Raw genomic sequence first — 17,027 nt, forward strand, 5'->3', positions numbered from 1 at the left:
CCTTGGCTCATTCAGTTATGTTTTGTTTAGCCTTTTGTAACACTAGTGTCTTAAATCTAGTGAAAACATCCACAAAATCGATGTATATTTATTTGATAGACTCGTTTGTTGAAGTAGTGCTCTCATTGTATATGTGCATAATCAGTGGGAGGATATTACCCCAGTTGAGAGCACTCTCAAACTACGACCACCGTCCTGTCGCACCTACGTACCCTCACAAGACACTTGGCTACCGTAGCTGTGCCACTGAATTGGGTGTAGGAATCATAATAATGTAACGGGTTTTTGACAGTGTTCGAATATTTTGTTCATTAATTGAGTAGAGAGCTCCCTCGCATTCTAAGCTCCTGTGCCAGCATGTGATGATGGATACTGATCAATGTTGCCACTGAATTTCAAGAAAATAAATTCCAACTCAATTAAGTATCTTCTACACGACTATGTTATTATGAGTTCCACTGCTAATCGTGAAACGATTCAAAGGAAACCAAATGTCTTATTAATGGTCCGTGGTTGGGGGCTGGTGGTGGTCCCAGTCAGATGTATTTAAGCGAGCTCTTGACATAGGAAATATCCTCCTAATATTTATGCGTGCAATAACAATGGAAGTCTCTTTGGGTCGAAAACCCGCTTTCAGCCAGAACACCACATCGTCATCATTAGAAAGAAATGAAATTATATATTTCGTTTCACGCCCCAGGATAAGGCACCGAGGCTAAGGAAGATGGCGATAATGAAAAATGAAAAATGGCGCGATGAATAAAGTGGACGAAAACGAGAGAATGCCGTGAAAACCCAGGCACAAGGTGTTTGTCTACCACAAAGCTCACTTGGCACGAGCTGAGATCGAACCAGGGACCCCACGACTAGAAGTGAACACCCTACCACTGAGGCACTGCAGCCCCATCAGTAAAAAGAAACATACCTCATTGTTTCGGGGCTTACATATCTGCTGCCGCCAGAAAGAAGCTGTGTACACAACAGGGGCGGATCCAGAGGTGACGACTGCCCCTCTCAGAGTAGGATATATATATATATATATTAATAAAACCCATCCCAGAGTTGGATTTTTCAAGCTTGTGTTATAAATGAAAGAATTGCAGAATTTAAATGAAGCAGTGCTTGCCTTGGTGTTTTTGCCCAGAAAATGTCACCTTCGTAAACGCAGGTAGTCATTTGTGTTCTTTGTTTTCAAGATGCGATATTTTGCATTCTGAAATCCGATCTCTGCTTTGTTAACAACGGGCAGACAATAATCCATAAAATCTATCTGTCCACAAGTTTGTCAATATTTATTTTACGTATCTTTCCATTTAAGAAGTAACCATTCGCGCACTGAGGTTAGGACGATTTCGGACCCTGGGTTGATATATACATTTAATTTCGAACGAAATTTTACCAGTATTGGTAATGCATGTCCAAAACAAGAAAATGTTTCATTAGAACAGCTTGGGTAATCTTTTCTGTTCATTGCGACCTGTGATTTATTTAAATTTAACTTCTAAAGATAATTATGAAAACGTATATTCAGAATGAATGGAATGTAACTGTTGTTCTTGTAGCATGGTATTCTTGTAAAATATTTCTTCTTCACACCGTCCTTTACGCCTAAAATATCCGGAACAGAAATTTATGGCTGATATTTTCTTGCCAACTCATTTTCCTTTCTATATGCTCTTAGTTGTTTTAATACAAAATATAATAAAAAGCTCACTTTACTGTTTACATGAAATTAAATGCTACATTTCATGTTAAATGTATTTAGTCGTTGTAATTGGCCTAGCTGTAAATACATGTTGTTTGCAAAGATAAGATTTGCATGTACTCCCACTTTCCAGAGTGTGTGGCCGATGCTCCTACAAATGATGAATTGATCAGCAGACCACCAAGCACGGAATCGTTCTTAATTGAACTTGAGGCAGTGACTGTCACCCCTTTCTGCTCGTCGAGATGCTCTAGAAATAATCACTGTGGAGCATGACCTACACACCGAATGTGTGATAGGTGAGTTTTTGACGTTATTTTATAATACCTATGTAAGAAAATGCCGAGCAAGAAGAAAAAAAGAAAATAGTAATATTTTATTAGTACTTTACTAAATCAAAATAATTGCTGAACAAGGCAATACATTTATGTAAATGAAGTATTCGATTTAACGTTCCACGATCAGGCACTGAAGCTAAGGGAGACGGTGATAACGAGAAATTAATTACATGGTGGAATGAAGAATGTGGGAAAAATTGGAAAACTCCAAGAAAACCCACGCATACCGTGTTTGTCCAACACAGAGCCGCTTGGCGTGAGCTGGGATCGAACCAGGGGCCGCAGGAACAAGAAATGAACGCTCTTATCACCGAGCCACCACTGCCCCACTTTTATTTAATGTAACTGTTTCAGCAACTACCATTGTCTTCTCCAGACACACTCTATTTATTTATTTATTTAATATTTTAGATTTTTAAAGATTTCCTTGTTTAATATTTTTTTTTATTACTTCAGCAATTATTTTATTTGACTTAAGTACTTATATATAAGGAAAGCTTTAAATTGGAATATATCACATGTTATTGTGTTTGCGCGTTTTTTTTTTTTTTTTTGAATGGGCAAAAGTACTCCTCCCGAAAATATATTTCTCAACAGAGGGGTAAAATATATATTTTTCACCAAAGAGAAGTACATTTTATTATTATTATTATTATTATTATTATTATTATTATTATTATTATTATTATTATTACCACAACTAACACTGTTCGAAACAAATAATGTGACTATTTTCACCTTACTGATTGTGATAGAATTCTGGTTCTAGAAGTCTTACTTTTTAAAATACTCCAGTAAGAAGTGAGCGAGCCAGCGTTATGCTCTCAGTTTGGGATCTTTCGGAATATAAAAGTTATGCACCATTTTGTTCCTAATTTTCACTTTATGTTTTGCCATATTTTGAAATACTAATACATGTTTCGACTTCCATGATTGAACTTACTAAATCGTATCCAATCAGGATAAAATTTCTTATGACAGTAGAAGGATACCTCTACTGCTTAGTTCCACCTGTGTGCAGCTTGTCAGATTGGTGCATCTGATAGCGTAGTTCTGTCACGATATGTAAATGCGGAATTTTTACTTATTTTTGTAGGTTACATAGCAGTAGTGAAAAATAATAATTTCTATCGTTGTCTAGTTGTGTTTGATAAATGAGTAGCTATATTATTTTATTATTAGAAAGTTCTTTTTTTCATACCATGCTGGTCTGCATCAGTTATGATCCTAGTCCCCGCAAAGTGAACTTTGTGGTGGACAAACACTGCGTACGTGGGTTTCCTCGGGGTTCTCCCATTTTCTCCCACTTTCTTCAACCCACCATTTCATTCATTCTTCATCATCACCGTCTCCTTTAGCCTAGACGACATAATCGTAGGACATAAAACTGAGGGATTTTTTCTTGCATCAGTTAGGCTATGATATTGATATACTTGATCGTCACTTTTAGCTCACATCCTAAAGTTGGTCTTGGAGTAGCATTTTATATTGTGAGCACATACGTAACCTAGCCTTCTATGAGCATTTCAGAATTATTTCTCACGTACGTGTATATATAAAGTCTTATATCCCGCCAACTTCTTTGATCCTCCTGAAAAATCAGAGTTAACACCTGCAATAAAATCAAAAGTTAAGGTATTACAGAATAACTTGAATTAATAGTAGTTTAATTTCGCTGTATGGAAAGTCGTTAAACGTGGATTACTGAGAATAAGTGACTTCATGCAACCGAGTACAGTAACCAATCGTCTTATTGCGTATTGATTGTAGTTACACATGACGTATTGTAATTATCTTTTTCATTTTTCACCCCAGCTAAAAAATTGCACTATGATTGTTCATGAATTTTATTTTTATTTTTCTGTTTCAGTGTTCCTATCTGTCATCATTGGGAGGAAACGTGACCTTTCTTCGATGCTCGGTTTCCAAAGAGCCGGAAAAAGGGCGAAATTCCCGTTGTGCAAACTAGTCTTAAAGACATAGTCCTAAGTAAAAATAAAGCATCAATAAGATCTTCAAATGAACAATAGTGACAAATCTTCAAAACAAATCTTCAAAACGTTATTAGAAAGATATTCACTTCCATCTGCCTTGTTGTTTGAGGATGAAAAGGATTGGGCATTCTTGAAACATATTGACCTGCTGCTCCTCGCTTTGTTGGAAAACAATGTAAAGGCATCTTTTTCGAAAACTAAAAGATGGAAGAAACTGCTTCTGAAATAATAGACGAAGTGGGATACTTATCGCAGTCCCCCTTTTTAACCTACTTAAGCACGTGAGGATTTTTTGATATGGTGCTGCATTTCTGTACTTTTAATAACTATGAAATGTGGTTTCCTTCACACGAAATCAGTAGGAAAATTTTATTCTTTTTATTTTATATTATTAACAGATCTCTTTAAGTTTTAGATTATAACCAACAGATATGCATAGTCTACATATTTCTTGTTTGTATTACAAATAATATGGACAATTAGTGTTTCTTTCTGCATTACAAATAGTATGAATAATATTTTATACGACAAAAAACTGCACATTGTACATATAACTAATAAATATAGAATTCAAATTAATTTTTATGTTTTTTCGCTTTCATCCCTCAGAGATTAATTAATTTTAAGATGTACTTTCTTTTTCGATTTTTCACCTCCAAAGTAAAGATGTCTTAAATTGGAGTTATAAATGTTTCGTCCTAAATTTTGCACTGTCAATAAAACCCATTGCGCTTGTGTGTTTGGGAGTGTGAGTGGGTGTTTGTGTTTGTGTGTATGTGTGTGCATACTAGCTATAAAATTTATGGAAGCACGTGTTGTACGGTAATTTCATTAAGAAAAAGGTACCAATAAATGCACATGAATAAATTCCAGTGCCGAAATGAGTGGATTCTTCTTACAAGTAAGGGACCATATGGTTGTCGCGCAAATCAGATGCAGACATACGCCATCTGATTGAGCATGAAAAGATATGGAGAACACAGAAATTTAAGGTGCTAAGGGCCATAGGGAGCGGAGCGAGGGAAGACGAAACATTGAATGTCGGCAAAATTGAAGAAAGTCAGGAATGACGGGAAAAGTTAATTTCTTGCAAACAGGGAAAGAAAGTCAGCCAAAAGAAAGAAATTAAACATAACAAGGGCATCAAGGACGAAGAAAGATCATAATCAGGATTGCCATCCGGACCGCAGTGTTGCCAGCGCTGCATAACATTGATATGGAAGGTATAACACAGTATAGCAATTCATGCACAAGGAAAAATATTCGTAACACAAAAGACAATTGAAAAGACTCTCTACACGTGCGTAGAAAGGTTTAACGATTGTCGTGAGTGAATAATGTACATGAGGGAGGACAAATATAGACATGAAAGTGAAGGGGGTACACATGATAACACAGAAACGGAAGTGTTTGGGAGCATCGTTCCATGAATTCCCCAATGGGAAAGCATATGGAAGCAGATAAGCGAATATGACCAAACGGGATTTCCAAATCTTCTTGGAAGAAGTTTTGTGGCCCGATCTTCAGGGTATGACACTACTTACAACATGTCTGTTCCTGACGGTGTTCAGTTCTACAAAAAGCTGATTCCTCCGAAATGTATAGGCCTTATACAACCTGCTGATGTGTTCTTCTTTCGTCCATTCAAAAACATGGTGAAGTTCATCACAGATACGTTAGTGTTCTCCAGTATTAATGTGTGGCAACGTGAGAACTTTTTCCGCCTTCAGTCATTTGTTCATTACCAGTTTTCCTCTAGGTGATTCCAAAAGATGATACGCTTTGCGTTTTTCAAATGTGGATACTCCGATGAGCATCCTGGGCGGTTTGAAACACTTTCCGCATATTGCTTTGAAAAAGGACTCTCAGAGGAATGCTGCAGAGACGCATGTGACCAGCTTGCCTTCATCCGCTGTGCTCACTGCGAGAAACGTTTGTGTGTTGACAACGCATTCATTCGTGATCTTCACGCCAACTGCAATTAAACTACAAATGGTGCGTACTGCTCTATATTTTCCTCCATTTGTATTCACGAGGGCGTAATATTCACTCGACTACGTTAAACCTTTTTACGCACGTGTACAGAGTCTTTTCAATTGTCTTTTGTGTTACTAATATTTTTCCTTGTGCATGAATTGCTATACTGTGGTATATCTTACATAGCAATGTTATGCAGCGCTGGCAAACCTGATTATGATCTTTCTTCGTCCTTGATGCCCTTGTTATGTTTAGTTTCTTTCTTTTGGCTGACTTTCTTTCCCTGTTTGCACGAAATTAACTTTTCCCATCATTCCTAACTTTCTCCAATTTGCCGACATTCAATGTTTCCTCTTTCCTCGCTCCGCTCCCTATGGCCCTTAGCACCTTAAATTTTTGTGTTCTCCATATCTTTTCATGCTCAATCAGATGGCGTATGTCTGCATCTGATTTGCGCGACAACCATATGGTCCCTTACTTGTTAGTACTGTACTGTAAGTAGAATGATTCTTTATTTTTCCATTTCATTCTTTGTTTTTGCCATGTTTCGTCTTTTCTCATTAAAAAGTCATGTAGTTTTTTTTTTGACAAGGGTGAGTCTTACATTCGAGACTTTTTAAAAAAAAATGTTCCAATGCCTCTCAGTTTTCTTTTTAATGTATGGCTTTAAATTTATCCTTTCGTGGAGCAAGCACTGCCGTTTCTTTCCTGTAGCACTACGTATATAATTATTCCTTGACAGCTATAGTATATTCGATTCCTTATGTTAGGTAAATATACCACACATTAAGAAGCGAATATATACTGTTTAATAGGTTACTATCCAAACACTAAAAAGAATAGAAATCAACAAGACAAGATGTGGTCAATTGGATATGCAAATCCCCAATCCATAGATAACACGAACCTTCGCAGAACCGAAATCTGTAAAATCTTGGTACAGACCAATCAAATGGACCTCAATATTTTGAATTTCCCCAATGTGTACTTTCGAGAGAGGGTGGTAATGCATTTCGCTGTGGCAAGATCTTAGGGTTCCTAGGGTCTATCCTCATAAGTTTTTTATTACAATAACCCAGTGGTCTTACTTATCTGGTATAGAAGCTTGTGCATTATTATGCACATTACAACACAATTGTATGTATAATGATGGTGAGAAATCAAGCAGCAGCCACAAGGATAAATTTATTTTCATTATTGTTTTTACTTATAATAATCGTTGTCCAGTTTTATTCGTAGACCTTTTTTTTACCCAAGAAAAGTGTTGCCGGCAGAGACCAGTTCAGCACTGTCAAAAAAAGCGGAATTAAGAAGAAAGAAAAAGTATGTTTTTTTCTTATTAATCATGCTTTCTAGAGATGTGTTCTAAGCTGTGTATTTTAGAGTAGATATTATTATTATTATTATTATTATTATTATTATTATTATTATTATTATTATTATTATTATTATTATTATTATTATTATTATTATTATTATTATTCAGTTCCATATGTAAAAATCATCATAAATTAATTTGTATCCAGTTTTGACATTAGGAATCTCAATCCATGTATAGTAGGATCTCGATTATCCGACACAGTTTCCGGGTTATTTGTTTCAACCACTATTCAACCGATATGTTTCAAATTTACGGGGGGAAAACTAGGTAGCCCTAGTAGCCTAAACCCTAACTTTGGTGCAAATCGGTAGAATTGGGGGTGAGAAATAGCCTGAAAAGTGTTGCGAATAAACGAGGTAGAACATGGATTGAGATTCCTAATGTCAAAACTGCGGATGCACATCAATTTCTAATGGTTTTGACATTTGGAACTGAACGATCCTGTCAGACCTTAATCACATTTGAGACAGCGAGAAGCAAAGGGGTTGTAAGTGACAATTTCAATAGAATATGTATGCGTCTAAAATGGATTCTGCACAGCAAAATATACAAACTGCATAATGAAGTTCAGCGTAGAGCATTCACGGGTAGACATTCTGTTCGACTGCGACAGAGTTCATCATTCAGTTTGTATATTTAGCTGTGCAGAATCCATTTTTGAGTCATCCATACTTTATTGCAAATGTCACTTACACCCCTTTGCTTCTCGCTGCCTCATTTCGAAAACCCCCCTGACGTGTAAAAGACGTGATAAAAATCACGTCATATTCTATGACGTGTAAAAGACGTCATAAAAATCACGTCATATTCTATGACGTGTAAAAGATGTCATAAAAATCACGTCATATTCTATGACGTGTAAAAGACGTCATAAAAATCACGTCATATTTTCGGACATTTCCACGTGGAAAAAGACGTGTAAATCACGCCATGTTCGGTGTATTTTACGGTGTTTTACACAAAAAACACGTCTTTTCGACGTCGGTGTGCTGATTGGGTAGCGTGCATGTATTTAGGTAAATAGTATAGATTTTAGTAGTAAAAATGTGAGTGAATGTATGAAAAATGTATCATTGGACAGTGTATTGTTGTTTGTTTATTCATCATCATTCAGTTATAATGAATGCATTACCGAAGAGTTGCATAGAAATTCCGTACCGTAATTATACAGTATGTTGCGTATTATTAATAATAATAATGCAAAACCATGCTTAGAAGTGCAAAGATTATTCAGATGTGCACAGGCTGTTTTTAGACTACCAGCGCCATCTCGTCCAAATTTAGAATCATCCATTGCTAATATATCACTATTTAAATACTTAGTCATCTGGTTTATACAAAAATGATCCTCCTTTTATAATAAATTACCAGAAAACATTAGCTTAAGCCCAAATGAATAGGTATTTAGATAAACTAACTTAGAATTGAACGTTACTGAAAAGCACAACCATTTATATAACCTAGCAACCAAAATATCAATAATAATAATCTTTGCGTTTCTATTTAATTTGAAGTTTGTCTATATGGCGTTATTTTATTTCCGACTTGCATATATAAATAATCATTATCCGTTGCGTACTGCGAGCAATTCCATTTTTGACGTTTTCTGATATGTAGTTGTATGCTATTTAGAACATTGAACTTTCATTGTGTACAAAATAATTTTAAAACTGTGAAGTGAATAATACTATGTTTTGTTACGGCCGAAATTTATATTTGGTTCATGTAGGATGACATGTGCTAATTAATGAATTATGGCAATTGCTGGTTTTAATGTAGTTAATTAGATTGCTTTGAACAGACTTGGACTGAGTAGTGAAGTATAGGGTGTCTAAAAAGAAATTTACGTCTTAAGAAAAAGTGAATAAATAAATAAATAAATAAATGAGTGATGATAATATTATTAATATATATATGTGTGTATAATAATGAAAATATGAGTAGATAACTAGACGCCCATGTATATATATTATTATATATATATTTTTAATATTACTAAACACGTGTTTTATGGTTTTTCGATTATGTTCTCGAGTTATTCCACTGTGTCCAGACTTTTGATTCATATATATAGTAATACGAAATAAGCAGTAATACGAAACGAACATTAAAAGTAACAAACCCATCGTTACCTGCGACTGTTCATTCTTCTGTGATTATTAAGTGGTTGCAAGAGGATATATTATTCCACTTACTCCACCAAGTGAATTAATTAACGATTTAAAAAGAAAGACCGCAGAGACTCGGTGCGTGAACATCGTGGGATAAACTGCAATTCATCTGCCTTTCTCCAAGCAATAATTAATATTCCTAACTTCTCAGTGAATCAGTGTGCCATCCTCATCACTGATGTTGTGCCTTAATTGATAATGAATGAATAAATTTGTGAAAGTGTGGTACCAAATATTTCGTAAAAGATAGTGGTTTAGAGGGGAAGTTTTGTAGAATTTTAACGTTTAGACCCAGTATTTTATGTGTAGCGGAGAAAAACAAAGTGTGGGCAATAATAAGAAAAATAATTATTTTGATAAATTTAAATAATTTATTAATGATATGCACCAAGTGTCGTGGGAACCACAATCTCCGCATATCAAATATACCGGAATGTCAGTAAAAAGGTGCCCTGCTAATTGCAAAAATCAAATATCTCGTATCCCATCAGGACTGATTATGGCCGCTTCCCCTTTTTCATTGTATGTGTTCGGATTTTACGACTATTTGCGAACTGCTACGAGTGCAGTTGTTTTATTTGTTCATCACTTGGTGACAGCATGTGCTGGAACACTTAAATACTTAATCCAAGAAAGATATCGTGAAGAGAACTTATTAAATTATTGTGAAATAAAATATATTACAACTTTTAAAATATTATAATTGACGGAAAGATAACATTTATGAACACTTCATTCTGTATATGCACAAAAAACACATAATTATATTACCTTAAATATTTTATGCTGCTTCCTATATTGATTATTATTATTATAGTATCTCAAAATTGCAAAAAGTGAGATTTGCTGTTGTTTGATCACATTCAATATGTAATTTATTCCATATCATTCTAAGACTGCATGAAATGTTTATACTCATATTTATTCTCATGTAAAATAAAATTTGCTTTTCTTTTTCGTCAACGATACCGTACCGATGTTTTCGTGGCTGGGGGATGTTATGGTCTTGAATTTAAAACTAAGTAAAGCTACGACATATTATATTTTAAAAGTAATTCAACTTAATGTTATTTTACGTTATCTCTTGTGAGGAGTTTATTTACATTATTTACGATTCTTGGTTTTGTTATGAAACATGATACTCTAAGCTAGTATATTACATTAAGAGAATTACATAATGAGACTGTTAAATAACTGAAACTAAATCAGCATTTTGATTTCATCGGCGAATGTGAATAATATAGTAAAATCTTTGTATTCGTCTTTTCAGTAATTTCTTGGACTGGCATAATTCAAAACATGAGGAATTTTGTGTCCTGAAAATATTAAAGATTTTTTGGTCAACAGTGTTCTTTCGCAACTGAGTCTCCACGTGCCAGCTGAAACCGTACCTTCTGGAAATCTCTTTGGAAACCTGCAATTTCATTTTTTCGGTTACATAAAATGTTTTCCTCAAAACTAGATAGTATTACAGAAGAGAATCGCGAAGATGAATGAGAGTCGCGGTCAAAGACGTTTACCGTGTCGCGCTAACCGAAACGTTAAGTTGTTAAACGAGTCACACTTCTAAAGTATTACGCGCTTCATAATATGCGACTTGCAAATTATTATTACGATCTTCTCCAAGTTTGAGTAGTGTTCAAAGGATTGAAGATGATACTGTCATGTGTTCTGAATAACATGTTTGATACTTTCGAAGGACATTTTATATCAGCTGAAAGCAGAACTGTGAAGAAAGGTCTTCAGACGGCAAGGGATCAGCAGTGGAACAGGTATGACATTCTTATCTTGGCCAAATTCCTCTATTATTATTCCTCACGAATTCCAGACAGTTGGAAACGTGACCAAAGTTTATCGAATCCTTAATTTATACCAACCTGTTTCCAAAGTAATTGAGTTAACATGAACATAAAGACTTTGCTATTTCTCGAAAACAACTTCTTTAATTCTCACTCTAGCTAAATCAGAGCAGATTACACAATATCTGCTCAAGTTTCAGGAGCATATTTGGGAGAGAAATTTCGGATATTTCTCTGCTTTTCGTCTGTTTCTTACCCAGATGCTACGATCCCCATACAGGAGTAGAATTATAGTAAGACCAGAGAACAATTTGTACGCATGCTTGCAAACCTGAAACATGGGATGAAATTTAGCTCCACGTTCTTGATGGTTTTCAACTCGAAACAAGATTATTTTCTGAGAATGTAGAAAAACCAAATACTAAATTCACTAAAATATTAAATTTTACATAAATTATCGTAGAACAGAGAGATGGAAAAATATAAGCTGGTTAAATCGACTAGTAAAAGGTCACTACGTTCACATCAATTACTATTAGTTGTTCTGTTTTAAATGTTCTATGTATATTATAATGTTCGATTCCTCATTCCAACGATATGCTAAAACAATATCATGCCTAAGCCTATAATTAAAACTTTAACAAAGCAATAAGAGAACCGACAAGTCAAGTCTGATGTAATTCCGCCAGTACATACTTCAACTGCAGTTGGTTCGAGTGAATTAAGAAAGGATTTTTTTCTTACAGAACTCAACAAAGGTCATGTTCTATTTGAGTTATGGGCATTATAATAAAAAGATAAAATTATTATATATACACAAAAGAATTGCAAACAAAAAGTAAGAACAAATACTGTAGATGAAATGTAAGGAAGATAAGGAAACATATTGAATGAAAATAAATGTGTATCATATGCCGGCGTCTGCTTCCTTTATTTACACCTAGTGTTTGGAGCGAAGAATAAAACTTACGTTGCACTTTCATTGCTACAGGAAGTCACGAAACTACTTAACATCTATTGTTCTGAAAAATGAGATATGAGATACGGAAAAGTGAGATTTATTGAGAAGAGTAAGTTGTTCTTCTGTTAACTCATAGGCATTAGTGACACGTATTTTAGATTTTTGAGATCTATACCCAGTTGGTTTACTTGCTATGGTTTAGTTGTTTAATGTTTACATTTTTAAAGTTATGTGTTTCATATTACATTTTATGCAATGAAGAAACGCCGAGTAAGAAACCACTGGGATCTTTTGAGTTACAGTGACACATTGACATAACTGAAGATAGCCTAAACAAGAACGATTTCATATTTAAAATGAAATGTGAGCTCCCTTGTAACTAAACGGTTATCATAAGTGCCTTTGGTGCGGAAGACACGGATTTGACGCCCGGTGGGAGCCTGTGTTGTTCGGATTCCACGTTAAGCTGTAGATCTAAGTCTCATATATCCTCACTCCTGTAAGAGACATTGGACTCAGAATGGAAAAAAATCAATCAAAAATGGAATGCGCTTTTAACTTCTTAAGAAAAACATCCTAAATGTTCAGTTCGAAATTAATTTTCACAGTATTAACTTCAACAAATTACGCGCTTTTATCAGCTATTTCTAGAACATAATGAATAAATATTTTCCCATGTACAACAGGCTTACTTAAATCCAGCGCGTTCGAGACCACAGCAGAAGAGCGATTTTGTGGGATTTCCGAAAGTCAATTTAGTTTTAAGGGGGATATCAGAGCTAATATATTCGTAGATAAATATCCAAATAATTAATACATTTTTAATGCAAATATGCACATTTTGAGTATGTGCAGATTACAAATATTCTACTGTATAAAGTATTTCGTCATTCTAGCAATAGCGGAATTTAAAATATTTAGGGAAGGAATTTAGATTCAAATATTGAAATATGCTTTTATAAATAAAAACAGTACAAAAATAGGAAGGTCTGTACACTAATATTTAAAACAAGTTTTAACGAGTTCCTTAATGCAAGAAAAATAATATGACCGTTAGTGTTCAAAGAAAGATTGACCTCATCCGAGAAAAACGCAATAGCTCAATCAGTGCCGGATTATAAATGTGGTAGAACGTAGAATGCCAAATTAAAGAGCACTTACTGTACTCCACTGTATAAGCAGGAGATCCTCCCTCCCACTCAATCTCAAACTATAGAAGTGAGTCTCTAATCTCTGGCAAAACATACACAAAATGGTTTGTAAAACTGAGTATGTTTAATGAATATTGAGGCAAATGTTTTACCTTATTATTGGCCCATTTCAACTGCAAGTAATAAAGACGATTTGAAATATTCAGGAAAAGATAAAACATATTCGCGAAAATTGTATTTTTGTCAGAGTTATCGTAGAGGATATATTCATCTATATCAGCGGGGGGAGGGGTAGTGAGTCCTGATGAAACTGAAACTTCGGAATTATTCGAAAACTCCACAAACACACATAACATGTTTCATAAAAATCCAATGTCATTAAGGAAACCTATATATAGGTCTACTCGTATATTTAAACCTGCAGGGTTCACTCTATGGTTCTTGATTGGTTTTAAATCCAAACAGTGAACGTTATTGACAAACACATATATAAAAAAACTGCATATTCCATGAAATTTTAGTATTTTAAAGAAATACGCAAAGAGAGTATTTTTTATCTCCCTATGCATAGGGAGTAATCAAAACTACATTGGTGCGAAATTCACCACTTATCCTTCACTGATTTCCTTCCAAAGCTTAGGGATGATGGAAATGAGTATACAAAATGTACACAATATTGTATCAGAACTAAATAAGTTTCATGTAAGTTATCCTGGAAATCTAAAAACCAGGTTCGGAGAGGGAGGGAACACTACTACGTATTTCATTTCTAATCTCAGAGATGAACAAGGCATGAATGTTACGATTTTAGGTAAATGCTTTATATTTTTAAATGTGGTATATTTTTAAAATTAAGGGGTGGGGTGAATTTAGACTTATTCTTGACAGAATTTTACCCCAGGTTGGAAGGATATTCACACTGCCATAATGAAGTATACATTAAACTTTATCATAACCGAAAATGCCTACATTCCAAAATTGTGTTACATGTGAACGAGTAATCTCCAAGTGAACTTTCTGGTGGACGAAACACCGTGTGCATGAGTTTTCTCGGTGTTCTCCTGTTCCTCCCTCTTTATCCATTTCACCATTTCATTTAGTTTTCATCATCACCGTCTTCTTTAGCCTAGCCGGCATAATAGTAGGACGTATAACTTAAAGATTTTATTTCGTTTCATGTAAATGTGTTAACTTGCAGCATGGAGTGAATTTTAAGCTTTATAGCCCCTTATACTGGACGAATTGCAACAGAAAATTATACGGATGTTTCTACAAATGGAAGGTAGTCTTATTCCAATTTAATCCAAATTGTATAAGATTTACGAGCTACCATGTAACACACGAACAGACATACAAATCGCAATCGACTCAAATAGTAGAAGTTTCGCTATCACTCGCTTCTATAAGGGAATATGTTTTTATAATTTCTCTCCTAAGAGGGGGGGGGGGTGGTTTCTATAATATTCAAATTTTCGATAATGTATTTAGAAAGAGATTAGCGCACGGTGCGATAGTGTTAGGGCGCTTAAATTTGGTGTAGGGCCCCTAGTTCGATTCCCATCCAAGTAAGTTTGTGATGGACATAGTGTTCGTGGTTTTTATCGGGATACTGACGTTTCCTCCCACTTTCCCATTTCACCGATTATTAGATCATTATTGTCTTGCTTTAATCATCGTCCCCCTTAACTTAAAAGCACAACCATAGACGTTAAACTAAAAGATCTCATTTCATTTGTATTGAGAAAGTGGGGCTCCCTGGTTCGTTTCCCGCCCAAGTGAGTTTTCGATGTGCAATATCGAGTCCGTGGATTTCTAGGGGTATTCCCCTTTTCTACCACATTCTCATTCCAACAGTTCTTCTATCTACGTTCATTTGGTTTAGTCATTCCAGTCTTTTATTCGAAAAGGCATATTCGTAGGACGTTCAACTGAAACAATCTCATTTCTGCATCCAGAAAGTCGATATATAAGCTATTTATTAAGTTAAGAAAATAAATATTTTAGTGTTTCTGAAAATTTCAGTGTTCCATTAAAATAAAGGGGAAGATTACTGTAATTGACAAACTCATTTTATTATATTCAGAAAGTGCTCCAATGTGACCGTGCTTATTTGTAACCCCTTATATTAAAAAATACTTGAATGATATTTGTTTCTCTCTCTCTCTCTCTATCTTATTCTATCACGTCGTATCAGCTAGTCACAATAACCCGTCCCCCCAACACGCTCAGCCTAGGCTCTACTGCAGACGGGAAACGACAGATTTTTAGACATAAGCGCCATAAGCTAGTGTTGATGAATGTGTAACGCAGATGAAAAATTATTGATTATTAATTTTGATTTTAATTAAAACTAAGCAAAAGGAGACTACACACAAATACATATATTACATATACAATAAACTAGAACCCTAAACTTTTACGTAATGCACGGATCGAGGGTACTACTCGGAGTATACTATACAAGTTTGAGACTGTTTCGAATTATTGAATGTGGCCGTATGTACGATTACTACGTATTTTTATAGTTACAACAAGTTTGTCCACGAAACTTGAAATTGTCCTCAATAGTATGGGTGTAAGTGACGGCGCAATCCACCAATTCATTCGCTCTATGAGTTCCCCATAGGAGGTTAAATCTTCAGACTGTACTCAAGAATAATGCTGATACATTGTTCATTCGGGGATGCACACAACTGGATAAAATCCACGAAATAGAACATAAAACAGTAGACTCAAGACTTTTTTCACTTCACACAAAACACAAATCAATCTTGTATTGACGCGGACTTTACACGTTCGGCTCTCATTCACACCAATGCGCGAACCAACTTACAACGGCACACCCAACTTATGTTCAGGGGCTGCCTACAGAGTAACGTCAACACGGATCGAGCATTGTCGCAATCAGAAACACCACTGGATATTCCCTAAACTAATTATGTCTTGTATATGGCCAACCGGGAAAATCACTATTTTGACACGTAGCATCGGAACCACAATCATGGCTAAAAATATCGATGAGTCTTCCTCGTGGAACGAACGCTGAGTTTTTTCTTTCTTTCTTTAAAATATATATAATTCTGGGTGATTTGGTTGAAGCCAAAAGCACCAACACATAGAAAAAATTGTGAGAGAAGCTTCCAGATTTTTCCTTCATATACGAGACATAATCAATTAAGTTGAAACCTAAAGTTGTTTTTCTTCCACTTAAATTTAAATGCGATAAACGTGCTTTCGGTCGCTGATATCTTTTGACTCCCGCAAGTGACCGAACAGATTAATCCAATTTGCGAAGAGAACCCTGGCCGTTGAAGTGTTAATGGTCTATACTAAAGTTTCACTGAGAAGTCACTATATTGTGCAACGCACTGTATATGAGTTCGAGTCACTAGAAGTTCATTATGGGAATTGGTTTATTGGGACGTCACTGTATTTGGTAAAATAAATTCACACTTTTTAATTAAATGTTGTTCAACTAGTATGATCATAAGCCACTTTCCGTTAAAACCACCTTTGGATAATGCTCATTATCATTTCGTTTACTTTTATT

The sequence above is a fragment of the Thermobia domestica genome, chromosome 4, assembly GCF_964235325.1.
Source record: "Thermobia domestica chromosome 4, izTheDome1.hap1.1, whole genome shotgun sequence".
NCBI classification, from domain to species: domain Eukaryota; kingdom Metazoa; phylum Arthropoda; class Insecta; order Zygentoma; family Lepismatidae; genus Thermobia; species Thermobia domestica.